This window comes from Lolium perenne, chromosome 2 (assembly GCF_019359855.2).
Source record: "Lolium perenne isolate Kyuss_39 chromosome 2, Kyuss_2.0, whole genome shotgun sequence".
NCBI classification, from domain to species: Eukaryota; Viridiplantae; Streptophyta; class Magnoliopsida; order Poales; family Poaceae; genus Lolium; species Lolium perenne.
Genome location: NC_067245.2, coordinates 10431914 through 10458681, shown reverse-complemented (window position 1 = coordinate 10458681; position 26768 = coordinate 10431914). Strand labels below are relative to the sequence as shown.

The window sequence follows — 26768 nt, the reverse complement described above, 5'->3', positions numbered from 1 at the left end:
TTTTGTTCAATCAGGTTCATTCGTTCAGTAGCAACCCATTTTCATTTTCTACACAACAAAAAGCAAGCACATATCATAAATCAATTGACAGTTGGACACTTTCACTGGCAACCTGTTTCCATTTTCTATACAATAATACAACAAAAGGCAGGCATGTATCATAAATCCACTGATAGTTGGACACATTCACTGGCCAACAGAGAAGAAATGCCCTGCACAACCGTTGTACCTTGTACTGCGTCGTACCAAAATGCCCTGCATCAACGTGATAAATAAATAGAATAAAAAATTACAATGAATGCATGGAGGGTGAGGAGGAGAGGGAGATCACCTGTCAGATGCAAGTTTGGGATGTGGCCGACGGCAGCGGGACAGAGTGGTCTCAGGCAGCAGCAGGTCAGGGACATCACTGGCAACCGCAGCTCATGGAGGTTTTCCAGAACGTTGTCGATGGCGGCTGCAACTCCATGAAGGCGAGGAACATCCCCCCCCCCCCCCCCTGTTGCATATCTGCAGCGAGCTCCACAGAGGCAGGACATGGACGGCAGGTCCTCCACCTCTACCTCCGGTCTGAGCTGCCTCTTGTGGCGTTGTCCGCGACTGGTATGTCGGGGCATGGAGGGAGGCAGAGGGGCGTCGGCAGCCCAGGTCAACAGGAGGCACCATGGCGGGCGTGATGGGAGCGCCCAGCTCCATGTGCTCCGGATGGCGAGGACTAGCACAAGGCAGACGTTCTTGACGCCAACGTCTTGGGCATGGCGGGTGGAGGGGATTGGGTCGGTGGGGGTGTCTGACGGCGAGGGAGTTGGGTGGGTGTGGTGGGGTGGTCGGCCGCTGAGTGGCGAGGTGAGGTGAGCAGCACCAAGCGGCTGCGGCAATGTTAGCAAATTGAGTGGAGAAAGGGGTTTGAGGGAGATATGTGGTGGGAGCGATCTGCAAAAGATGCAAAAAAAAATTGTCAACGCGTAGAATATGATGGGTTCCACGATACGCAAAAGATGCAAAACATATTGTCAGAAAACAAAATTCGGAGTCAAGGAAATTGCATGTTTTTTGTTTATAGTATTTTGCATCAAACACATAGAATATGCTGATTGTATAGAACTCACAAAAAAGAGAGCAGACATGCCTTACCTACGAGATGGCCGTCGTCATACTGGTGGATACCATTTCAACTACCAGTGTGTTGCTGAGGACACCGCTGCCTGCTACTCTTTCGGCTGCGTTAACTAAACTGATAGGAAGCTGTAGTGCAGCGATACACTAAACTCACACAGCTACCAACAATCTTGTCTTCTTTCTTGTCCATGCCAGCTACAACAGCTTGCAGCTGCACTTCCCGCTGACGCCGCTGTTTATGGCTGAGCTGGCCGTGTGTGCCGACCAACACGGTAGCATCACCATCTTGTACCGCCATTGGTCTCTTGCTTCTCAACAGCCGTTAGTTCAGTCTGAACTTTCAACATGGTTCTGCAACAAAACTATAAAATTTATTACTCGGAACTAGGAAAATGTTGCATGAGTGCTCATATAACAGAATAAATGTTGCATTGAGTGGTTTTCTCTAGTAGATTGGTGGACTAATCCACTCAATCATCAGGCTGCGCAAGCATTAGCACTAAGCCGCATACCAACTGCTGTAATTTTTTCTTCCTGTGAGAGTATAACCTCCAAAGCTATTTATTTGGACTTGTTCGTAGTAATGGACCTGAAATTATAATAGAAATTGAAAACTAGGTACTGCATAAGAGCTGAAGTGCATTTTGTTCAATCGGGTTCATTCGGTTAGTAGCAACCCGTTACCATTTTCTATACAACAAAAAGCAAGCCAGTATCAAAAATCATCGACAGTTGGACACATTCACTGGCCAAGAGAGAAGAAACTCTATGCACGGCCATTGTATATTGTACTGCATCGTAGCTAGCTAGTAGTGTCCAGTTGAGTGCATCAACATGATAAACAAAAAGAAGCGAAAGTTACAAGGAATGCATGGAGCGGGAGGACGGGGAGAGGGAGATCACCTGGCAGCTGCAAGTTTGGGACGTGGCTGACAGCGACGGGATGGAGTGGTCTCCGGAAGCATCATGTCTGGTACGTTGCTGGCGGCCACAGCTCGGGAGGTTTTCCAGAATGTCGCTGACAGCAGCTGCGACTACGTGAAGGCGAGGACCATCTCCTCCCCTTGCATCTCTGCAGCGAGCTCCACATAGGCAGGATGCGGACGCCGTGGAGTCCTCCACCTCCAGTGCCAATCTCAGTTGATGCTTGTGTTGTTGCCCGTGATTGGTGCATCGGGGCAGGGAGGGGCGAAGGGGCGCCCCAGCAGCCCAAGTCAACAGGAGGCACCATGGTGGACGTGACGGGGGAGACAGCAGCCAAGTCAACAGGATGAACCATGGCAGACGTGCGCCCAGCTCCAGGCGCTCCGGATGACAAGGACAAGCACCAGATGGAAGTTCTTGACACCGACGTCTTGGGCATGGCAGACGCGCAGGAAGCAGGGGCGGAGGTGATTGGGTGGGTGGTGGTGTGTAACGGTGAGGGAGTCAGGTGGGTGGGGTGGGGTGGCCGGCCGCTGAGTGGGGAGAAGCACTGAGCGGTTGCAGCGGTGTCAGCAAATTGAGTGGACAAAGGGGATTGAAGGAGAGATGTGATGAGACCAATCTGGAAAAGATGCAAAAAAAAGTGAGAAAACAAGAATCTGGATTCAAGGAAATAGCGTGCTATTTGTTTACAGTAGTATTATGCATCAAACACATAGAATGCTGAAATTGTAGAACTCAAAAAAAGAGGAGCCATGCCTTACCTACGAAAGGCTGTCGCTATAGTGGTGGATACCACTTCAACCACCGGCTTGTCGTTGAGGACATTGATTCATGTTGCTCTTTCGGCTGCGTTAACAAAACTGCTAGGAAGTGGAACAATGATGTCTTCTTTCTTGTCCATGCCAGCTCGAGCGGCTTGCAGCTGCATTTCAGATTCTCAATGTCCTCATCCTGCCGCGCCGCTGTTGATGGCCGAACTGGCCGCGTGTTTCGACCAACACGGCGCCAACAACAACACTGTCTTGCACCGCCATTGGTCTTTTGCTTCTAAGCACCCATAGTGCAAAGCTTTGTTCAGTTTGAACTTTCAAAAGGATCCTGCAACAAAACTATAAAATTAAATACTCAGAACTTGAAAAATGTTGCATGAATTCTCACAACAGAATAAAGGGAATAGAAAGAGTAGTTACTTTCATGGAGTTAGTGGATGATGATGGATCCAATAAAGCCGTATCTAGCAGCAATGGATAGCACCAGCAATGAATCAGCTTTGCACAAAGTGGATATATGACTCTGACAATAGTAATCTTGTCAGGCACACTCACACCAGAGAAGCATCTCAGATCATCAAAGACCAAGCACAGCTTTTAAAAAATCATGTCCGGCCTGATCCGGTAGCCAAGCCACCCTCCAGGCCACATCACGGACATACTCCTCCTGTTCCTCTACCTTAAGACACATGCGGAATGCAGATGGAAAGGCATTAGTAAGATCTAAGGACTCATAATAGGACGATAAATAAGATTACAAAAGACTTGGTGTTGGTGCAGTACCTTACCATATTGAAAACTTGAACCCTCGCGGTAGAATTCAGGGTCACTTTCTTTTCCTCTATTGTATGCATCCATTCTTGATCCTCTTCTTATACAAGGTTATGTGGTAAGAAACTTCAAGCAAGAAGAACCTTGTTAGAAAGCATGCAAGTACATGCCTATATTCCTCATGTGTACACTTATGGAAAATGCTATACTATAGGTATTGTTACCTAGATAGGATATTAGGATATTAACATCAGCTTTATCACAAATTAATTATGCAACTCGGCACCTTGCAAGTCCTATCATTCAGTGTTAACAAACATGGAAAACACTCTAAACTTCTAATCCAATGTAAGAAGCTATATGTAAGAACGATAGGAAGCTGTACTACATGAATTCAGTCCCTGCCTTTCTGTAAAAAATTCTTCATGTATATTGCCAATTTTCTTCATTTATCACAAGAAGGCGAGAAACATAGCAGAAATGATGAAGAGATACATGCTACTGAACATTACTCGCAAAAATAGCATAGAGATGATGAATAGCAAGTTACCTTTGCAGCTGCTGCTGCACTCCAAGAGTGAACGTGTAAAGAGGGTGGGTCTCGTGGCTTCCTTCTCAAACCAGATGGCCTATGGTGGTCGACTTGCTAGAGTCAACATGGCAAATGACCATGATGTTAATGTGCGTCTTCTCCTTGCCTATGGCTGATCTGTTTAGTTGTCAAACTGCAGGAACAAATTAGAGCTGTTAAAAACAAGAGATTAACAGAATCGGATAAATGAGCACCTATGACAAGACATTCACTGTATGCCAATCATAGTAAAATCGAATCAGTTCCAAGAATCAAATTCTGAAATCAGTATCCGAAGCCACCAAAAGGAATATGGGGGGAGTCAACCAAGGCTTAGAGATAAAACTCATTATTTTTATTGAATTTTGAAATACTAAGTTGATTAGTTTTGAACACTTGACAAAATCACCACCGATAAAATATATGATAAGAAGTAAGACAAAATGATGGACTGCACAAGTAATTAGAATGAGGCAAACAAGAGATATATAATTGGCAATGCGATATATTCCTTAAAACAAACATAATAAGCATTCTATGGTGTAATGCAGATCAAGAGTCAACCATCATGTCATATTGTACTGCATCCTTCTTTTCTCTCTTGTTCCGAGTGCTATTGCAAAAAATAATTAAGTGGTTTTCTCTAGTAGATTGGTGGACTAATACACGCAAGCCTCACACCGCGCAAGCATTAGCACTAAGCCCCATACCTGTATTTTTCCTTCCAGTATTTGGACATGTTAGCAGTAAGGGAGCTGAAATTGTAACCAAAATTAAAAAGTAGGGTACTGCATAAGAGCTGAAGTGCATTTTATTCAATCAGGTTCATTCGTTCAGTAGCAAACCGTTTCCATTTTCTATAAAACAAAAAGCAAGCTATTATCATAAATCCACCGACAGTTGGTCACATTCACTGGCCAACAGAGAAAAAATGCCATGCACGGACATGGTACATTGTACTGCATCGTAGCTAGTAGTTTCCAGTTGAGTGCATCAACATGATAAATAAATAGAAACGAAAATTACAAGGCATGCATGAAGGGGGGAGGAGGAGAGGGAGATCACCTGGCAGCTGGAAGTTTGGGATGTGGCCGACGGCGGTGTGACGGAGTGGTCTCCAGCAGCATCAGGTCGGGGACTTCGCTGGCGGCCGCACCTCGGGGAGGTTTTCCAGAATGTCGCCGATGCCGGCTGCAGCTCAATGAAGGCGAGGACCATCTCCTCCACCTTGCATCTCTGCAGCGATCTCAAGAGAGGCAAGATGCAGACGCCGTGGAGGAGGTCCTTCACCACCAGCGTCGGTCTCGGCTGCTCCTTGTGTCATTGCCTGCAATTGGTGCATTGGGGCATGGAGGGGTGAAGGGGCGCCGTCAGCCAAGGTCAACAGAAGGCACCATAGCGGGCGTGACAGGGGCGCCCATCTCAGGCGCTCCGGATGGCGAGGACCAGCACTAGGTGGAGGTTCTTGACGCCGACGTCTTGGGCATGGCGGACGCGCGGGAACCTAGGGCCAGAGGGGATTGGGTGGGTGGGGGTGTCTGGCGGCGAGGGAGTAGGGTGGGTGTGGTGGGGTGGCCTGCCGCTGAGCGGCAAGGTGGGACGAGCAGCGGGGAGCAGCATCGAGAGGCTGCATCGGTGTAAGCTAGTTGAGTGGAGAAAGGGGATTGAGGGAAAGATGCCGTTGGAGCAATCTGCAAAAGATGCAAAAAAGAAGTCAGAAAACAACATTCCGGAGTCAGGGAAATTGCATGATATTTATTTACAGTAATATTTTGCATCAAACGCAAGGAATATGCTGAAATTGTAGAACTCAAAAAAAAAAAGAGGAGCCAGGCGTTACCTACGAGAAGACCATTGTCATAGTTGTGGATAGCACTTCAACTAACGGCGTGTCGCTGAGGACACCGCTGCCTGCTGCTCTTGCGGCTGCGTTAACTAAACTGCTAGGAAGCTCTAGTGCAGAGATACATTCAACTCACACAGCTACCAACAATGTTTTCTTCTTTCTTGTCCATGCCAGATCCAGCGGCTAGCAGCAGTACTTCACATTCTAGACGTCCTCATCCCGCCGACGCCGCTGACCGAGCTGGCCACGTGTTTCCACCAACACAGAGGCAGCAGCAGCAACACTGTCTTGTACCACCATTGGTCTCTTGCTTCTCAGCACCCATGGTACAAAGCTTTTTTCAGTTTGAACTTTCAACAGGATCCTGCAACAAAACTATAAACTTTAGTACTCAGAACTTGGAAAATGTTGCATGAGTGCTCATAACTATAACAGAATAAAGGGAAAAGAAAGAGCAGTTACTTTCATGGAGTTAGGATGTGTTCGGTTTCGGGATATGGTGGAATGGAATGGAATCAAGTCGTTCCTCACGGCGATTCCTGCGTTCGGTTCTGGGATGGAACGGAACCAACACGTCCCTCAAAAGCGAATATTCCTTGTAGATCCGGAACGAGCCCGTCCGGCCGAATCGGTCGAACGAAGTGGAACGGGCTCTGTCATCGGGGCTAATCGCGCTTATCTCTCTCCCCTCGATCTCCCTCGACCGGCCTGAGCGCGGCGGACGGAGCAACGCCGGCGGCGGACGGAGCAGGGCGGACGCGGACGGAGCATGGCGCCCTCCCTCGAGCTCCTGCGCGCCGGCGAGCCGCCCCTCCTCAGCCTCCTTGAGGTCGCCCCGCCGCCACGCCTGCTCCGACGGGCGCGGGCGGGCGGAGGTCGGCCGGGCGCGGGCGGGCCAAAGGTTGGCGGGCGCGGCGCGGAGGTCGCCGGGGCGCGGAGGTCGCCGGGCCGCGGAGGTCGCCGGACGCGGCGCGGAGCTCGGCCGGGCGCAGCGGAGGTCGCCGGGCGTGGAGGTCGCCGGGCGCAGAGGTCGCCGTGCGCGGCGCGGAGCTCGCCGGGCGCGGAGCTCGCCGGCGCGGGCGGAGGTCACCGGGGCGCGGAGCTCGCCGGGCGCGGGCGGAGGTCACCGGGGCGCGGAGCTCGCCGGGCGCGGGCGGAGGTCACCAGGCGCGGAGCTCACCGCGCGGAGGTCCTCTCCCGTGGTTTGGGAAATAATTAGGGTCAAAATTGGATATTTAGACTAATTAGGTTCTAATTAATTGGCTATTTAGACTAATTAGAGTCCATTCCATTCCACAGCTTCTGAAATCAACCGAACACCCAGATGGAATGGAATGGAATGGGATGGAATGGAATGGAACGGAACCATTCCATTCCATTCCACCACATCCCGAAACCGAACACATCCTTAGTGGACGATGCTGGATCTAACAAAGCAAGGTCCTCAATGTGTTCCTCCTCCAAGTCCTGGAATGGAAAGTGTTAGTTGACAATATTCAAAAATTGAAAACTAGAAAGACCTTCAGAAATTTGTAAACATTACAAATTTTCTATTAAGGTATATTAAAATAGAAGCAAAAGAAGGCATTAGATGTAAATCATATGAGCCTACACGGATATATATCAAAACAAAAGAAGGTAAAGGTTGCATAACAGATTCCAACTTCCTAAGCCTTGTACTCGCACTCATTATCATAAGACCTTGAGTTATTTGTTTGTTTTGAAACAAGAGATGGTACTAAAACTACAATCCTACAAAGATAATAGTATCAAATTGTGTTGACTTTGAATTATACGAGCTTACATGTATATGCTTGAAATCAGCACAAATTAAAGATAAGCAGATTTTTACAAGATGCAACAGTTCTGCAACCCATTTCCATTTTCTATACAATAAAGAGCAAGCCAGTATCATAAATCCATCGACATATCGACGCATTCACTGGCCAACTGAGAAGAAACGAGTAGCAACCCATTTCCATTTTCTATACAACAAAGAGCAAGCCAGTATCATAAATCCATCGACATATGGACGCACTCACTGGCCAGCAGAGAAGAAACGCCATGCACGACCATTGTACATTGTACTGCGTCGTAGCTAGCAGTGTCCAGTTGAGTGCATCAACATGATAAATAAAAAGAAGCGAAAATTAAAAGGAATGCGTGGAGGGGGGAGGAGAGGGAGATCACCTAGCAGCTGCGAGATTGGGATGTGGCCAACGGCGGCGGGACAGTGGTCACCGACGCAGCAAGTCGGGGACATTGCTAGCGACCGCAGCTCGGGAGGTTTTCCGAGAAGGTCACCGATGGTGGCTGCAACTCCATGAAGGCGAGGACCATCTCCTCCCCCTTGCATCTTTGCAGTGAGCTCAGGACACGGACGATGCGGAGGAGGTCCTCAACCTCCAGCGCTGGTCTTGGCTGCTGCTTGTGTAATTGCCTGCGATTGGTGCATCGGGGCAGGGAGGGAGGCGGAGGAGAAACATCAGCGCAGGTCAACAGGAGGCACCATGGAGGGCGAGGCGGGCGCCCAGCTCCGGGTGCTCCGGATGGCGAGGACCAGCACAAGGCAGAGGTTCTTGAAGCTGACGTCTTGGGCATGGCGGACGCGCCGAAATCAGCAGCGGAGGGGATTGGGTGGGCGGGGGGTGTCTGGCGGCGAGGGAGTTGGGTGGGTGTGGTTGGGTGTGGTTGGGTGCCCGGCAGCTGAGCAGCGAGGTGGGGTGAGAAGCAGGGAGTAGCACCAAGCGGCTGCGGCGATGTCAGCAAATTGACTGGAGAAAGGGGATTGAGAGATGCGGTGGGAGCGATCTGCAAAAGATGCAAAAAATTCAGAAAACAACAATCTGGAGTCAAGGAAATTGCATGCTATAATATATTTACAGTAATATTTTGCATCAAACGCATGGAATATGCTGAAATTGTAGAACTTAAAAAAAAGAGGAGCCAGGCCTTACCTACGAGAAGGCCGTTGTCATATTGGTGGATACCACTTCAACTACCGGTGCATCGCTAAGGACACCGCTGCCTGCTGCTCTTGTGGCTGCATTAACTAAACTGCTACGAAGCTCTAGTGCAGAGATACATTCAACTCACACAGCTACCAACAATGTTGTCTTCTTTCTTGTCAATGCCAGCTCCAGCGGCTTGTAGCTGCACTTCACATTCTCGACATCCTCATCCCGCCGACGCTGCTGACCGAGCTGGCCACGTGTTCCGACCAACACAGCGGCAGCAGCAGCAACACTGTCTTTTACCACCATTGGTCTCTTGCTTCTCAGCACCCATGGTGAAAAGCTTTGTTCACTTTGAACTTTCAACAGGATCCTGCAACAAAACTATAAACTTTAGTGCGGAACTTGGAAAATGCTGCATGAGTTCTCATAAATCATAACAGAATAAAGGGAATAAAGAGCAATTACTTTCATGGAGTTAGTGGACGATGATGGATCTAACAAAGCAAGGTCCTCAATGTGTTCCTCCTCCAAGTCCTGCAATAGAAAGTGTTTGTTGAAAATATTAAAAATTCAAAACTAGAAAGACCTTCAGAAATTTGTGCACATTACAAAATTTTCTATTAAGATATATTAAAACAGAAGCAAAAAAAATCGTTAGATGTAGATCATATGAGCCTACACGGATATATTTCAAAACAAAAGAAAGTAATGTTGCAGAACAGATTCGGACTTCCTACGCATTAAAGATAACCAGTTTTTTACAAGATGCAAGAGTTCTGCATTTTCCGTGCTCCTATATTAGCATTGCTTGTCTGCTTGCTTTGAAACAAGTGAGATGGTAAAACTAGGTAAGCACATCGATTCAGCAACCGTGAACAGCACAGAGATTTTTTTTTTCTTCAGAGACGCTATCAAGTGAGAAACAAGACCATTGATGTAAAAAAGTCAGTATTTAGGTTGACATGCATAGGAGGTATTCAGTAGCAAGAACAGGAGGAATGCCTTATTATTATCTTCCTTGGAATGAAATCGAGTATCTATTTTATCATATAAAAGTAAACCCACCAAACTGCAAGATCACTACCTATATATTGCCAACTTGGCTCCTCCTTCAAGATCATCACTACCTAGCAAACATCTACACACATATCCCTCATATGCAAATGCACCGTCGGGACCAATAAGAGCCCGCTCATCTCCCTATTCCCAGTGGAGACACACACACACACGCAGATCTGAATCAACTCCGGCGATAGTGAGGTTTCAGGCAGAGGAAATAGAGAGGAGAAGTACGCATTCGAATGTAATGACAACACCGGCGCTGAATTACTATTTGCTTATCAGTATGCACACAAAAGAACAACGCATGGGACCATGCATATACATCATCACTTTGTTAATCATTGGCAATTCACACATTTTCCTTGAATCAGGACATGTGTTCCAGAAACTTTTTTGTCTAGTACAAACATGCAGGGACAAGTAATGCTGCTATCATCACACAGGCTACCCAAATCTGAAGAAGAAAATGGCAAGTGCACGGAGAGTACGTAGTGAGGGACCTCACCGGGAAGCTGCAAGTTGGGGAGGTGGCCGACGGCAGACGGACGGAGTGGTCTCCGGCAGCCGCGGATCGGGGACGTCGCCGGCGGCCGCAGGTCGGGGAGGTTGTACAGGAGGTCGCCAGCGGCTGCATCTCCAAGAAGGCGACCACCATCTCCTCCTCCTTGTCTCCCCGGGGCGAGCCACGGTGGCGGGACACGGACGCTATGGAGGAGGTTTTCCACCTCTAACTAACGCCGGCCTCTGTTGTTGCTGCTGCAGCAGCTTGGGCCTCGCCCACGACTGCTGCTGTGTCGAGGCAGGGTGCGAGGGAGGTGGAGGGAGACATGGCGGCCGTCGCCCACGACTGCAGCGTCGACGGGAGGCGCCACGACGGGGGCGCCCAGCTCCAGGCGCGCTCCAGATGGCGACGACCTTGAAGCCGGCGTCTAGGGGAATCAGGGGAGGCGGAGGGGCTGTCCGGCGGCGACGCCGGCGAGGGAGTTGGTTGGGGTGGCCGGCGAGGGAGTTGGGTGGAGTGGAGAAATTAAAGCACGGGATTTGCGTTTTGGCACTGGAGTTTTTTTTACAACTTTAATTGCGTCCTCTTTTTACTGCCCAATCAAAGCAAATTGCATCCTTGTTTATAGGGATTACTAAAACTATGAACTGTTCACAAATTAATCGGTGGGATTTTGTTATAGTTACCGTGATTTGCTCGGGAAATGATGGCGATGTTTATGGACGATTTGCTAGGTTCTCCTCGGGAAAGAGACGGTCGTCCAGCGCTGGATTTGGTACAACTTTTATTGCTCCCCCTTTTTACTGCCCAATCAAAACAAATTTTACAGGGATTATTTACTACTCTGTAAATTTTATAGGGATTACTACTCCGCAAATTTTACAGGGATTAATTATCACTCCGTAAAACTAGGAACTGCATCACAAATTTAATTAATCGGGGGGATTTGTTATACTCACCACAAAATTACGATTGGCTTAGTTTTTGGTAAGAAAATAATGATGAAGATTAAAGGAGGAGCATCTTCCTATGCGGTGCATTAAATCCATGGTTGATTTTCCGGACGATGCTCAACAACCGTGGCGTTTAAAAATGTACATTGACAATGACATGGCTAACTACACTCTTGCACTATGTAGTAGTATGTTGAATTAAGCAAACTATTTCTTCATCTACTTTGTGATGCTGTGATCTGGACCTACAAGCTATATATGCAGCTCCAAGCAAACATCTCAAATTTGATCTATATATACCCGGAGAATCAAAACAAAATTCAAGGAATACACCATAGATAGGGACCCTACGACGGATGCAGCTCCGCCCCTCCTGACCCTTGGTTCGCTTGGCTTCCTTGCTAGGCTAGCTCGTTGTAGCTCGGTCTGCCACAGCAGAGGGCCGACACGAGCATGGAAGGGGGCGGTGTGGATGCTCTCGCAAGCCCCTCGTTTGTGGGTTGGTTAAATTTGTTGAGTTCACGTCACCGGTCCATGACATGGAGCATCAAGGCCATCGGTTCGTTGCTGCTTTGGACTACCTAAATCTTCCGCTCGGCCCAAATCCAAAATTTCCGCTCCAAAATCAGTTTTCCATCGTGGACTTGAGTACTTACACGCGTAAATGTCTCAATGCCAAAACAAAAATGACTTGCATGTAGCTTCTCAAGTGTGTATAGACACATCATGATGCCTACCCAATCGATAAAATTAAATGACCAAGCTCTTTTACGCATGTCTAAACCATTCTATGTTTTTTTTCATTCACAGAGAGCATGCATCAACTACACACCTACACTGCACTCCATGTATATGGAGAAACTCTCTAGTGCCTACATCAGTTGCATCCTCGGACTAAACACGTATGGCATCGACAACGACTAAATGTCGCATCATCCACCATTGACGGACTTAACTCACCCTAGCTAACACAACCACGTACACCCTGTGTCCCCAACAAGGCAATAACAACCAATATCATGTCCTCGATGGACATGGTGGCACCCCATCCTCGACGGAATACACCGTCGGGAAGCGACTAGACGTACTAGGGCACAAGCAAGGGACCAATTGGAAGGGAGGGTCATAAGAGGTCAGACTGGTCGGCCGTGGTTACGACGTCCGACAAGTAGAGATGAATCAGTAAGATCTAGACAAAGGTACACGTCTCACAAAACTAAGAGCCTTGAGTCGAAATACAAAGCTCTAGAGGCAAGGTCCGCTAAGAACCTCGTGGCGCCGAAGACATGAAGACCACCGGAAGAACATAGGGGGACTAGTTAGGCACCGATAGTGTCTCTCCCATGATCAGAAAGCATGTGATAGAGAAGACTACCTAGTGACACCAAGGTCTCGCGGGAGTAGAGGGGGCTCGATCTAGGGCATGGGCAAAGACCATGCACATGTGGGTTTTTCCCCACCATAATCCCTTTGTCTAGTGTGTAGAATCTCGGACACTCGACAAAGCTCTTTTTTGTACATATATTTAGTCCCATACCTAACCCCAAGACCTAAACTACACATCTTACCCTAGACACAAACTTTAGACCCTAACCCTAGAATTGAACCCGTCACATAACATTAGATCTAAAGTCTAGACCTAAACATCATGGGTCATGGCAAAAACAAGTCCATCATCACATATAAGTCATCATGGGCCCGTATGAAGGACTTGTAATTTTTTTTTGCTTCTAGCATCTCATTATTTTTTCCAATTGGATTGTGATGTTACTGATTCTAACGTGATGACCGAGCAAAGTGAAATGGGTAAATGACCACTAGGACGAGCGAATAGACGACTAGATTCTAACGAGATGACAGTCCTTGAACCGCGGTCGCCGCCTAGATGCGTTTACAGAGGTTATACTAGCTCTACCAATATATTATTTTGGCCGTGAAATGGAAAACTGATAATAAAAATATGATCAACTGCTAGTAAATATATTATTTGTTCAAATAGTACGGAATTTTCATCCAACCAATGTGAAAATACGAGGATGCCAACATATAAAATGGAGTCTCATAACTAAACTACACCGACATTGGTCTCCTTCCACTTCCCGCCTTCGACCTCGAGCACCTAGTTACGTACCGACATTGGTCTCCTCAGATTCTTTGAGCACAACCATCAATCACCTGTACAAACAGCCTTGGTGTGTCCACCACTATGGTGATCTGACCCTTATAGTAGATTTTGTACTCGATGATGTGATTACGCGAGGGCGTTGCCGGCCTATAGACATTTTCACCCATGACGAAGGCCGGGGCATGTTCATCAGGACCGTGAACATCATGGCGGCAGGGTTCGGGTAGGGATAAAAAAATAACAATCTTGTGGTAGAGAGCAAGCGGCGCATACCCTCTTCAACCTCCCGGCGTTGGCCGGGGACAGTCCACCGACGGAGTCGTAATGCGAAACTAGAGCCGCTGCTATTCGTTAAAAAGCGGGAAATGATGGCGATGATCTACCGGTCACAGATGGCGTACGAGGAGGAGGATGAATAGGAACCACGTAGCTATTAAGTACATTTGTTCGCTAAATGGATTGTGCACATCGGTAGTATTGGATGTCATCTATAGCTAGTTAGCACGTAGTAGTACTACTACGTGAGATGCATGCAAATTGTCCTAGTAACATCCATGTATAAGTAAGTATCTTGCATGTCAACATGTAAGGAAACACATGAATAAGTAGCGAGGAGCCAAAGAGGCCAGAATTAATTAGCATTATGCCACGTCTCATGAATCAAGAAGGCGTCGCCGCTCCATCCAAGACCCGCCACGCAAATCTTGCCGGCACTGGATTTGGTACAACTTTAATTGCGTCCCCTTTCTACTGCCCAATCAAAGCAAATTGCATACGGTAGCTCTTCCTTGTTTACAGGGATTACTATTAATTATCACTCCCTAAAAGTAGAAACTGCATCACAAATTTAATTAATCGGTGGGATTTGTTATACTACCGTGATTTGCTCTAACCAACCCACCACAAAATTACGATTGGCTTAGTTTTGGGGTGGGTCCGCGCGAGCATGGTAATTCCAAAGAAAATAATGATGATGATTAAAGATGGAGCACCTCCCTACACGACAGCAGTGGCGTATAAAAGTGTACATTGGCAAAGACATGGCTAACTACACTCTTGCACTACATTCTACATAGGAGTATGTTGAATCAAGCAAACTATTTTTTCATATACTTTCTGATGCCATGATCTGGACCTACAAACTATATGCAGCTCCAAGCAAACATCTCAAATTTGATCTATATATACCCGGAGAAACAAAACAAAATTCGAGGAAATAACCCATAGACGGGGACGTACGACGGATGCAGCTCCGCCCTTCCCCACCTTGGTTCGCTTGGCTTTCTTGCTAGGCTAGCTCGTTGTGGCTCGGTCTGCCACAACAGAGGGCCGGCACGAGCATGACAGGGGGCGGTATGGATGCTCCCGCAAGCCCCTCGTTTGTGGGGTGCTCATCGCTCGCCAGGGGGGAGGGGAAATGGAAGCAGCCTCCCTGCCAATGGCGGGAGGCATGCCGCCAACGCTAGACCGATGGGAACAGAGAGGTGGCATGCCTACCCAATCGATAAAATTAAATGACCATACATGCATGTAGCTCTTTTACGCATGTCTAAACCATTCTATGTTTTTTTTTCATTCACAGAGTATACAAGAACTACACACCTGCACTGCACTCCATGTATATGGAGAAACTCTCTATGCCTACATCAGTTGCATCCTCGACTAACACACGTATGGCACTGACAACGACCAAATGTCACATCCTCCACCATTGACGGACTTAACTCACCCTAGCTAACACAACCACGTACACCCCGTGTCCCCGACAAGGCAATAACAACCAATCTCATGTCCTCAATGGACATGGTGGCACCCCAACCTCGACGAAGTACACCATCGGGAAGCGACTAGACGTACTAGGGCACAACCAAGGAGATAAATTGGAAGGGATGGTCGTAAGAGGTCAGACTCGTCGGTTGTGGTTACGACGTCGGACAAGTAGAGATGAATCGATAAGATCTAGAAAAAAGGTACAAGTCTCACAAAATTGAGAGCCTAGAGTAGAAATACAAAGCTCTAGAGGCAAGCCCCGCTAAGAACCTCGTGGCTCCGAAGACATGAAGACCACCGGAAGAACATAGGGGGCCTGGTTAGGCACCGAGAGCATCTCTCCCATGATCGGAAGACATATGATAGACAAGACTACCTAGTGACACCAAGATCTCGCGGGGGTACATAGGCAAAGACAAGACATGTGTGGGTTTTTTGCCCACCATAATCCCTTTGTCTAGCATGTAGAATCTCGGACACTCAACAAAGCTCTTTTATATACATATATTTAGTCCCATACCTAACCCCAAGACCTAAACTCTACATCTTACCGGCCCTAGACACAAACTTTAGACCCAAACCCTACAATTGAACCCTTCGCATAACATTAGATCTGAAGTCTAGACCTAAACATCATGGCTCGTGGCCTTGCCAAAAACAAGTCCACCATCACATATAAGTCATCACGGGCCCGCATGAAGAACTTGTAAATATTTTTGCTTCTGGCATCTCAACTTTTTGCAATTGGATTTTCGATGCTACTGAGATTCTAACGTGACGACCGAGCGTGAAATGAGCAAATGATTACGCGGATGAGCAAACATCTCAAGAAGTTTACAAACGACCGGATTCTAACGAGATGAACGTCCGCGAAATGGGGTTAATGAGCACGAGTACGAGCGAACATCTCAGTAAGTTAGCAGGCGACCAAATTCTAACAAGATGATTGCTCATGAACCACGGTCACCGCCTAGATACGTTTACTGAGGTTTGACTAGCTCTATCAATATAATTTTTTGGCGGTGGAATGGAAAACTGATAATAAAAAATGATCAACTGATAGTAAGCATATTATTAGTTCAAATAGTAATTTCCATCCAACCAATGTGAAAATATGATGACGCCGACACATAAAATGGAGTCTCACCTATGCAAACTAACTAAACTACATGTTAATGGACCGGCATTGGTCTCCTTCCACTTCCCGTCTTCGACTTCGAGCACCTAGTTACGGACCGACATTGGTCTTCTCGGATTCTTTGAGCACAACCATCAAACACATGTACAACAACCTTGGCGTGTCCACCACTATGGTGAACCGGCCCTTATAGTAGACTTTGTACTCGATGATGTCATTCCGCAAGGGTGTTGCCAACCTACACACAAATTCGCCCATGAAGAAGGACGCGGCATGGACATGGGAACCCTGAACAATATGGCGGTGGGGTTCGGGGAGGAATCAAAAAGGACGATCTTGCGGTAGAGAGCAAGCGACGCATCACCTCGGCGACATCTTCATCTTCGTGCAGTTCTGCTGATGGCGAGGATGAGCCACTTACGGAGGCATAGTGTGAAAATGGTGGCGTTGTTTAGGGGCGTGTGCAGCTCGTCGATCGGTGCCGCGGTTATGACTTGTATCCGGGTGCGGCCATTGGCGGCGATGATCTTAGACGGCGGCAAAGAAGGAAGACGACGGGCAAAGTAGATGTACTTGCGTTTACTTGCGTTGGCTAAGTGGATTGTGTCTACACTGGTATAGCACGTGAGAATGTGAGATGCATGCAAATTTGTCCTAGTTAATTCAGAGACATGTATAATCACGTTGCATGTCTACATCGAACGCAACGACTGATGAGTATCGAGGAGGCCAGCTTAGCTTGATTAGTTATTAGCAGTAAGTATAGCACGTCACAATCTCGCGAATCAAGGAGGCGTTGACGGCCAATCAGATTCCTTTGTTGACGAAAACACAAAACAGCAGCAAAACAAAACACTCCCGAAATCGAAACGCACGCAAATCTCGCCCAGTTTTCTCTGTGTCTCCCGGACCCGACTCACCGCTCCATCGATCTCGCCCAGTTCTCTCTCCATCTCGCCGGCGTCCGCCCCTTCTCCATCACCAGATGGACGCCGTCCGCCACGGCTCCTTCTATCCGCAACCTCGCCACAGCTCTGCCTCTCCAGCCTCGCCGGCTGCCGGCCGCCCCGACCTCCTCACCGTCCGGCGCCGCCCCCTGCCGACGCGCCCCCAATCGAGCCTAAAACCGCGCCGCCGTGAAACCCTCAGTGGGCGTCGAGGAAGCCGCGGGCCAGGCCACGCGCGGAACCTCCCCCCCCTGCTCTTCCCCCTCCCCGTCCTCGCCGCCGCCGCTCCGTCCCCATGCGCGCGTGTCCTTCACCGCCGCTTCCTCACACGTCTGGAGGTTGTGGCCCTGCGGGTGGAGATGTCCAGCGGCGTCGCTACGTCGACCACCGCGGTTGCTGCTGGAGGTATGAGTCGCGCCCCAATCCCCCTGCCCCCAATCCGCTTCTCCACATTCTGAAAAAAAAAATCACTTCTTTCTTGTGCAGGCAGCCGGAGGAGCGAGGCGGGACGCGCTGCTGATGGTCGCCGCCGTGCGCGGGGTGCAGTGGTAGGACGACGTACCTAGGTGAGACTAATTCGTCAATCTGCTCCGCCGATTTGTAGCTGCAGTATCTTTTTTCTTTTTTGAATCGAATCAATGCTATATTGGCTGTCACGTTTTGGCTGCACATAGATGCAAATCACGTATGTGTGAACATTCTGTACATGTATACCTTTGAGCAATTGAGAATGGAAATTTGGTTGCTGTGGCCTCATGCTAATTAGTATATTAATCATGCTAGTATATATTGGGTTTGTAGCTGCAGGGAAAAAATTCGGTGAAGAAATGCGATTACTTGTCACGTTTTTTGTTTCACATCGATGCAGATAAGTGCTATGTGAACCTTCTGTACATTTCTAGTTTGCGAAATTGAGAAAGGACGACTGGTCGCTAATGGTTTCCTTCTTGTTACTATATTAACCGTGTAATTTTTGGGAAGAGCAAATGCAAATTGTTGGCACACGTTCAGTTGCATATAGATGCAAATCAGTTCTATGTGAACCTTCTTTACATGTATAGTTTGAGCAATTTAGAAAGGACGGTTAGTTGCTATGGTCTGTTCTGATTAGTATATTAACCATGTAGTTTTTGGTATGTTCAGACTTAATGTGTATGCATACCTTAAGAGTTCATCCACCTGTAGTTCTTGTAATTGGTTTGACACCATTTAGTGAAATAAAACTAGCTTTTTGGAGAGTGAATTCTGTATGTTTTTTCTAATGAACACGCTTTGGCTTGTCTATTTTTTTTTTCGTGGCCAGGGTGAGGGATATCGCACCATCTGTCACACGAGTTCCGCAGCGGCGGATGCGGCGGACTGTTGATGATGCTGCGGTGGCTGCCGCCGGCCCCCAGCTACTCCTCGTGGAAGATCAGGGCTTCCTGGAGCATGAGATGTCCAGGTTGCATGGGGTCCAGGCAATCTCATTATTTCTAGCGTCTCATGGCCGTGTTTGCATGTTTTGCAAGCCATGCCCTGGTTTTTTTTTGGTTTTTTTACTGCAGTTGGTAAACTGTGTTGGTAGCAGTGCTATCTTCCTGTAGCTGTTGTGCTATTTCTGAAGTTGTTTGGTTTCCTGAAATATTTTGCTATTGTTTCTTGAAGTTGAAGAAATTTTGTTGCTGTTATGATCTGGTGATGTGGAGGTAATAGAACCTCATCACCTAGTTCTCTTTCAAGTATTTGCTATCTTATTCTTGTGCTGATGAGATACTTCTCTTTTCTTCTGCAAAGCAAGTGTTGATGGAGTAGTACAGTAACCACAAGCATTTGATTCATCATGATTTGTTTCGTGTAGTTGATCATGTCCTGATGCACTTTTCTTATATTTTGTTTGCAGTAGTGTTGTTTTCTTGATTTAACGTGTTTAAATAGTTGATCAGCGTGCAAGTATTTTTTTTTGGAGTAGTTCCATGGGTAGCACAGAAGCAAGAATCTGATTCGTGACCATTCTTTTAATTACGAGCTCTAGTATATAAAGGCTGTTAACTTTCTATGGTCTGCTTCATTTGAGTGTACTAATCATGCAACTTTTGATGTTAAGAGTGTTGTCCATATCTACACCTAATTAGTTACATAATACTTAATGGTAGTTTCCTAACATAATTTCTTACTCTAAATTCTGTGTTGTTTTCCATGATCTGTGTATGTAGTGATGTAGTGCTGCCCATGCATTGTTTACTAGGAATTCTCTGTCTGTTTTGTCCATAACCTAGCTGGCCATGTATTTTTTACAATAATGTTCTTGACCATACTCCTTTGTTTATTTCAGCAAGGCCTTGGGGTCTAGTGCTTCCATGAGGTGCCCAGGTTCCCACGGTTCAGGCACGAAAGTGACTATCCATGTGGTGTTAAGAAAATTATCTTAATGTTTATGTGTTTATGCAACTCTGCCTGGCTGGAATCTGTGGTGTTATGAGTACAATTTAGTCTTAGCATGTATGATGCGATTATGTTGAGAAAGGTAGTGTGGTGTGTGTGTGTTGTAACATTCTAGTATCTTGATTATTTATTTTGGTATTGTGCGTGCATATCTTTTACTTTTGGGCTTGCCTAAAATTCTTTGGGCATGAATTCTGTATGTTTTTTTTGTAATGAAAACGCTTTGGCTTGTCTAATTTTTTTTTTCGTGGCCAGGGTGAGGGGATATCGCACCATCTGTCACATGAGTTCCACAACGGTGGATGTGGCGGACTGTTGATGTTGCCGCAGAGGCTGCCGCCGCCCCCCAACTACTCGTGGAAGACCAGGGCTTCCTGGAGCATGAGATGTCCAGGTTGTATGGGGTCCAGGCAATCCCATTCTTTCTAGCGTCTCATGGCCGTGTTTGCGTGTTTTGGTATGGTTACTGCAGTTGGTTGGTACCATTGCTATATCTACCTGTAGCTGTTGTGCTATTTCTGAAGTTGCTTTGTTTCCTGAATTATTTTGCTATTGTTTCTTGAAGTTGAGGAAATTTTGTTGCTGTTATGACCTGGTGATGTGGAGGTAATAGAACCTCCTCACATAGTTCCCTTTGAAGTATTTGCTGTATATCTTATTCTTGTGTTGGTGAGATGCTTTTCTTTTCTTCTGCAAAGCGAGTGTTGATGGAGTAGTACAGCAGCCACAAGCATTTGATTCATTATGATTTTTTCGCGTAGTTGATCATGCCCTGATGCCATTTTTTTGTATTTTATTTGGAAGAGTGTTGTTTTCTTTATTTAACATGTTTAAATAGCTGATCAACGTGCTAGTAGTTTTTTTTGGAGTAGTTCCATGATTACTACAGAAGCAAGAATCTGATTTGTGACCATTCTTAAGAGCTTTAGTAGTATATATAAAGGCTATTAACTGCTATGGTCTGCTTCATTTGTGTGTATTAATCATGCAACTTTTGATCCTAAGAGAGATGTCCATATCTGCACCTAATTAGTTACATAAACTGAAATACTTAATGGTAGTTTCCTAACGTAATTGCTTACTCGAAATTCTGTGTTCTTTCCCATGATCTGTATATATGTAGTGCTTAGTGCTGGCCATGTATTGTTTACTAGAAATTCTTTGTCTGTTCTGTCCATTCCAACTAACCTAGCTGGCCATTTATTTTCACAAAACTGTTCTTGACCATACTCCTTTGTTTATTTCAGCAAGGTATCCAAGTCTGGTGCTTCCATGAGGTACCCAGGTTCCCATGGTTCAGGCATGAAAGTGGCTATCCGTTAGCGGGATCAAGTGTTATTATGTGTGTTGTCTCTTAGGTCTGTTTCAAGTGCTATTATGTGTGTTATCTGCTATCTTATTCATGTGCCAATGAGATAATTTTCTTTTCTTTTGCAAAGCGAGTGTTGATTGACCTAAGTGTTGAACTGTTGATGGAGTAGTACATCAGCCACAAGATTTTTATTCATCATGATTTGTTTCATGTAATTGATCATGTCCTCATGCATTGTGCTCATATTTTCTTTGGAGTAATGTTGCTTTCTTATTTTACAATGTTTAAATTGCTGGTCAACGTGCTAGTAATTTTTTTGGAATAGTTCCAAAGTGTATTACAGAAGCAAGAATCCGATTTGTGACCATGTTTACAATTACACAATCTGTTTTATAAAGGCTATTGAATTGCTATGGTGTGTTTTGGATTATCCTTGAGTTTTTATTGAACATGTGGGCTTGGCTTGGTTGACTTGATGAATGTCAAGCTTAACCCCAACTTGTATTCAATGTGGGACGAACCTAGAGGTTTTTTGATCTGAATTTCTTGGTTTGACAAGAAACTCAGAATCAGACCATTTATAGCTCTAGCTTTGGATTATATTTGAATTTATATTGAACCTGTTGTTTGGTTGACTTGATGAAGCTTAAACATGACTTGTATTAAATGTGGGCAGAAACTGGAGCTCTTTGGAGCTGATCTGGACAACTAGTTCAACAAAGTAGCTTAAACCTGACTTGTATTAAATCTGGTTGACTTGATAAATGAGAAATCTGCATCTAATTTGTTTGTGACTTGGAAATCATTTAGTTTTTCCCGGTTTGAGTTGAGTGTGTAGAAAGTAGACAAATTCTCGCCTAGCTTGGAAATGACATCTACATGTACTCTGTATGTTTAGCTTGGAAATTGTTGCCTGACTTGAATGTTCTCTAGCTTTAGAATTGAAGAGTTCTACTAGTTCCTGACCACTTCCCTTTTCTGTGTGTTCCTGTAACTCAGGGGATTTCAAGTTGGTGGGGCTGGTTAGGAGGTATCCATGGCCGCCAGATCTATCCAGTTTGCAGCGGTTGCCTTCGTCTTCGACTTGGTGGGTTTAGGTGAGTGTCAAATTCCTCTCTTATCTCTTCCCATTTAGGGCTCTGGTGGTGTGGTTGTATTGGCGCTGCTTTGGTTTAGTGTTCTGTGATGATCTCCAATGAAAGGTATGTTGTGTAGCTAGGAAATTTGACGGCCTGTGGTGTTTTTATGGCTGGTTTATGTTAGCAGAGCTTGCTTGTACTGATTGGCATTTTGTATTTGCACTGCTTTGGTTTAGTATCTTGTGTTGATCTCCAAGAGGATATATATATCGTGGAGAACGGGTGGATGGCAGCAAGGAACCTGCAGTGCGATGCGTCATCCGATGTGACCTGGAAGAGACAATGAAGGAAGCAGCTGACTTGAGTACATGCCTTGCTCTGTCTGTACGACAACTATCTTTATTCAATCGGGATGTAGTGTAGTGCAGTACCGCCGGCATTTCAGATTCAGAGGAATCTCGTATGGCATCTTGTCCGTGTTGTATGTAACCGACCGTCCTAGGATGGGGTTGCGGATGCATCAGCTTTTGCTTTGCTTTGATGCTGATGGCGGTTGGTTTTTTTTTTTTTTTTTTTTTGTCCCCATTGATTGGATCGAGTTGGGGTTGAATGTGTATGCCAAGCGTGTGTGTTGAATTGAAGTATGGTATTTGCTGTGCAGGTTTGGATGCCAAAATTTTGAGCATGCACTCCCTGGCATTTTGGTCACATAGTTGGGTATATATATTTTGAGCCCTTAAATTAATTGATTATAATTTGCTGGCGCGGAAGAAAAATATACTAGCAAGCTAAGAAGAAGTCAGAGTTGACAGTAGCGGCCAGTTGGGGTGCTGAAGCAGCGGCCGGTGAGTGATGGATCAATGGTTGCGCATTTAAGATTCAGCTATGCTGGGGGTGAAGTAGGTGATCTGGTTTGTTTGATGAGCTTAGCTATTTGTTGAATGTATTAGGCATTGGGTAATAATAATAATGGATTAGGTAGTAAAAACGCTTTTGGTAATTTGTTACCTTTTTTTTTTTTTTGTCTGGAGGAAAAGAAAAACACGTAGAGTGCAGTGCAGGTGGTTGGTACGAAATGGATCGAGGATGAAACATGGCGTTAATCGGGCGCACGTGGAGGCCGATTTGATCCCATATACGCCCCCGCGTCTTTGATATACGTAAAAGACGCGGCGGTTTCTTTTGCAGGGCCTCCTCGCGCGCGAATGATCGGTTGGCCTTTGCGCGCGGAGTTGCAGGCGGAGCGGCTCCTGCGGCTGGCGCTGCCACATGGAGCGGAAGCGGCGGCCGACCATCACGTCCGCAGTTGACTGGAGATCGCTAGAAATCCTGCGGAGCATCCACATTATACTGAAAGGGATGGGGCTTTAGCCCCCATTTTCCACAGAAATTGGAGCATCCACATCCTGAGCCAACCTGGAACCCCATATCTTCTACCCTTATCAAATGACACAGCATAAATTCTGCTTCTTACAATAGGTTGGGCATGCATCGGCCATACACGAGGATGCAGGCCACGCAACCACCCGCTACTACAGGACAAGAGAACGTGCAATGCGATGCTTCTTGTCCAGAAGCGCAGATCGATCGGGATTTCCTCGGCGCGACATCGATCGAATACGGCCAGAACGAGAGTGGAAGAGAGGACAGATGGGTGTTTGGTTGAAAATATGCTTTACCTGCCTGGCTCAACTTACGCCGCCGCCGCCTTCCTGGGATTCATCGCCGGAAAGGAGAGCACCGCCGCCGCCCCTGTAGTGTAGAAGAAAGGAGAGCGCCGCCGTGCATCCTACTAACGGGTCCCGCCCACAGGGTCTTGACTCTAAGATGGGCTTTGCATTCTGGACTTCTAACTAACTTGTGGGCCGCTTCTTTTCTGCATCTGATTCGTTTCCTACGAGAAGTCCACCTGGCTATAAATGAGTGGGAATTAATTTTCTCTTTTGTTACAAAAAAATTACCAGTTTATTAATAATTATTGTAGTAAATAAATATAGAGAGAGACAAAGATCTTTGGAGCACCGAGTGAGCCAAAGACACGCCGTCGTCCACAACCCTCTCTCGCCTAAATCGCCACATGTGCGTTTACGAAAATCTAGCCCCTCAAGATCTCGGGCGTTGTTGGTGTGCCCGCCTCTAGTTCTCAGATCCCACTAGGAATCCAATGATAAAGATCTCGATTTGAAAACCATTCTATGAACAAGGGGGCTTCTATAGATTAACTAGGGTAAGAAAACCAGGGTTTTAGCTTTAGCTTAATCACTCGTACCTATTCCTCCCGTGTCCTCCTCCTCGTCCTCATCACCACTCTTCTTCGGTTACACCCTCACCCCCTGCATGAGACATGAGTAATTGGGGTACCATGGCTAGGGGAGGTACCGAGACGGACAACTACGGCACATCACCGAGTTCTCTCTATGTGGAGGACTACATTGGAAAAGCCAGTGAACATGTTTTTGTCAGAGCGGTTGTACTAAATCTTGGCTATGGCGATGGAAGAGCAAAGAGAGATTGGGATGAAGCATACAGAGATTTGGGTATGAGGTATTGGGAATGGGTGGCTTTTATTCGTATACTACTAGATGGTTTTAATTTGGTTTAATTTAAGAGATAAATAAAAGAATAACTGTATTCCTTCTTTGTGGTTATAGTTCCTAAGTTCCTTAATGTTATCTCCCGAATTTTTTTTTGATTACTTCAAACGTCTATTTCTTTGCAACCTTGCAAACTTTTATGCTCAAAAGTTTGTTACCACAACGGTTTAAACTTTAAACACACACATGTTCAAAATATCGTTCGGCGCTGTGGGCTACCAATGTCGGCAATCCATGTGTTAACGTTTCGTGAGGGCTGTCGCGGGCTCCCATTTGTGATGTGCCTCCTCGTTCACATGCTTTTTAACCATGGCACTTGTGAGTGACATTGTCAAGGAGGGATCTTTATGTATGGATCCAGAATTTCCACTATAGGATTGGGAACAAAGACTATCTATAACCGTCTTAGAGCATAACGCCCCCAAATAATCACCGGCAAGGTCGCCGGCCTGCTGTATGGGAGGCGCCGACACTGCATTTTTTATTTGGGGATGTTGTTCCCACACCGACGCCTCACGTTTTTTTCTTTCTTTTCTACAATATTTTGAAACAATATATCGATCACATTTTATTCATACTATATTCAATAATTCATACAATCACACAAATAGTATTTAAATTATTCATTCAATCAAACAAATAGTACTTAAATTATTTATACAATCAATCAATCAAACAAATAGTATTTAAATTATTCATACAACCAAACAAATAGAAATAAAATCATGGATTGTTGGTCGCTTCTCTCTTCGCCCACAAATGCGCATTTAGATCCGCCTTAAGTTGTGCATGGATATCTGCATCTCGAATTTCATTGTGCATATGAAAAAAGCGGCAAATTCTTGAGGTACATGCTCTACCTCAGCAAGTGGCCCTTGATAATCAAATGATTGATCATCATGCGTAGGTTCGTCGCGCTCGCTCTTAATGCGTTCATCACCTCCCACATCTGAGACTCAGAGCAAGTGAGAGCAGGGTACCTGACAATGGTGAAACGCTCTTTGAGGCACCCCAAAAGCACAATCAACATCTTTGTGTGCTGCTTCCTGACATGTTGCAAAATAAGCTTCCATCTCGTTTGCTGGAGAGAGAATTGTCTTCACAAATGTAGCATACGTCGTGGTAGATACAATCAGCTAGATAGTACCCCCTTTGTTGTATGTGTGGCCGTTTACCTCAAAGTTCACGGCAGGAGCTTGTCCCTCAGCTAGTCTGGCAAACACCGGAGAACGTTGCAACACGTTGATATCATTGTTTGTTCCTGCCATGCCAAAAAATGCATGCTAAATCCAAAGGTCATGGTCTGCCACCGTCTCAAGAATGACACTGCACTTACCAGTATGCCCTTTGTAGATCCCCTGCTAAGCAAAAGGGCAATTCTTTCAGCCCCAATGCATACAGTTAATGCTTCCGAGCATCCCAGGAAACCCTCTTGCTGCATTTTTTTTGCAGGATCCGAGCTGTATCATCTTCTCTTGGTGCTCTCAAATAGTCTTTAGCAAACACCGCTATGACGGCTCGACAAAACCTGTAGAGAGTCTCTGTACATATCGACTCTGCCATTCGTAGGTAGTCATTGGCTGTATCTGGAGGAGCTCTGTATGCAAGATGGCGCATTACAGCAGTGCACTTCTGAATTGAGGTGAAGCCCCACAAACATGTGCAATCTTGCTTGGCAATGAAGTAGTTGTCGTATTGACGCCGTAGACAATCTTCAAGAACAGCTCCTTGTTCATCCTAAACCGGTGCCGAAATTCCTTTGGCGAATGAGTCGCGTCGTCATTGAAGTAGTCGGCATCAAGCAGCATTGCGCCGGCTTGACAATGCCGGTTGATGTTCCTCCTCTTGCCTGGCTTTGAGCCGCCGCGCCGAGGCACGATGAAGAAAGGCTGGCGAACGCG

General features: G+C 46.3%; 3 long non-coding RNA genes across 11 annotated transcripts; 1 reads left to right on the top strand and 2 right to left on the bottom strand.

Moving 5' to 3' along the window:
* LOC127322884 (uncharacterized) lies at positions 1–2119 on the bottom strand. Of its 2 annotated transcripts, XR_011750827.1 has the most exons (4): positions 2023–2119; positions 1135–1470; positions 332–933; positions 1–255 (listed from the first exon to the last, which is right to left on the bottom strand). It is a non-coding gene; the product is annotated as an uncharacterized lncRNA (long non-coding RNA). The 2 variants fall into 2 exon arrangements; XR_011750826.1 differs by having other exon boundaries at positions 1–933.
* An 83-nt stretch (positions 2120–2202) lies between these two features.
* LOC127331136 (uncharacterized) lies at positions 2203–11427 on the bottom strand. 2 transcript variants are annotated; one of them, XR_007869626.2, is made up of 10 exons: positions 11212–11427; positions 10529–11117; positions 9427–9495; positions 5999–6368; positions 5224–5849; positions 4138–4312; positions 3600–3713; positions 3237–3495; positions 2808–3144; positions 2203–2665 (listed from the first exon to the last, which is right to left on the bottom strand). It is a non-coding gene; the product is annotated as an uncharacterized lncRNA (long non-coding RNA). The 2 variants fall into 2 exon arrangements; XR_011751313.1 differs by lacking the exons at positions 9427–9495; positions 10529–11117; positions 11212–11427 and adding an exon at positions 6467–6480 and having other exon boundaries at positions 2208–2665.
* A 7481-nt stretch (positions 11428–18908) lies between these two features.
* Positions 18909–22958, top strand: LOC127331135 (uncharacterized). 7 transcript variants are annotated; one of them, XR_011751320.1, is made up of 5 exons: positions 18909–20339; positions 20448–20488; positions 21130–21240; positions 22194–22291; positions 22510–22958. It is a non-coding gene; the product is annotated as an uncharacterized lncRNA (long non-coding RNA). The 7 variants fall into 7 exon arrangements; XR_011751321.1 differs by having other exon boundaries at positions 18909–19964; positions 20138–21240; XR_011751323.1 differs by lacking the exon at positions 20448–20488 and having other exon boundaries at positions 18909–20276.
* The last annotated feature ends 3810 nt before the right edge of the window (positions 22959–26768 follow it).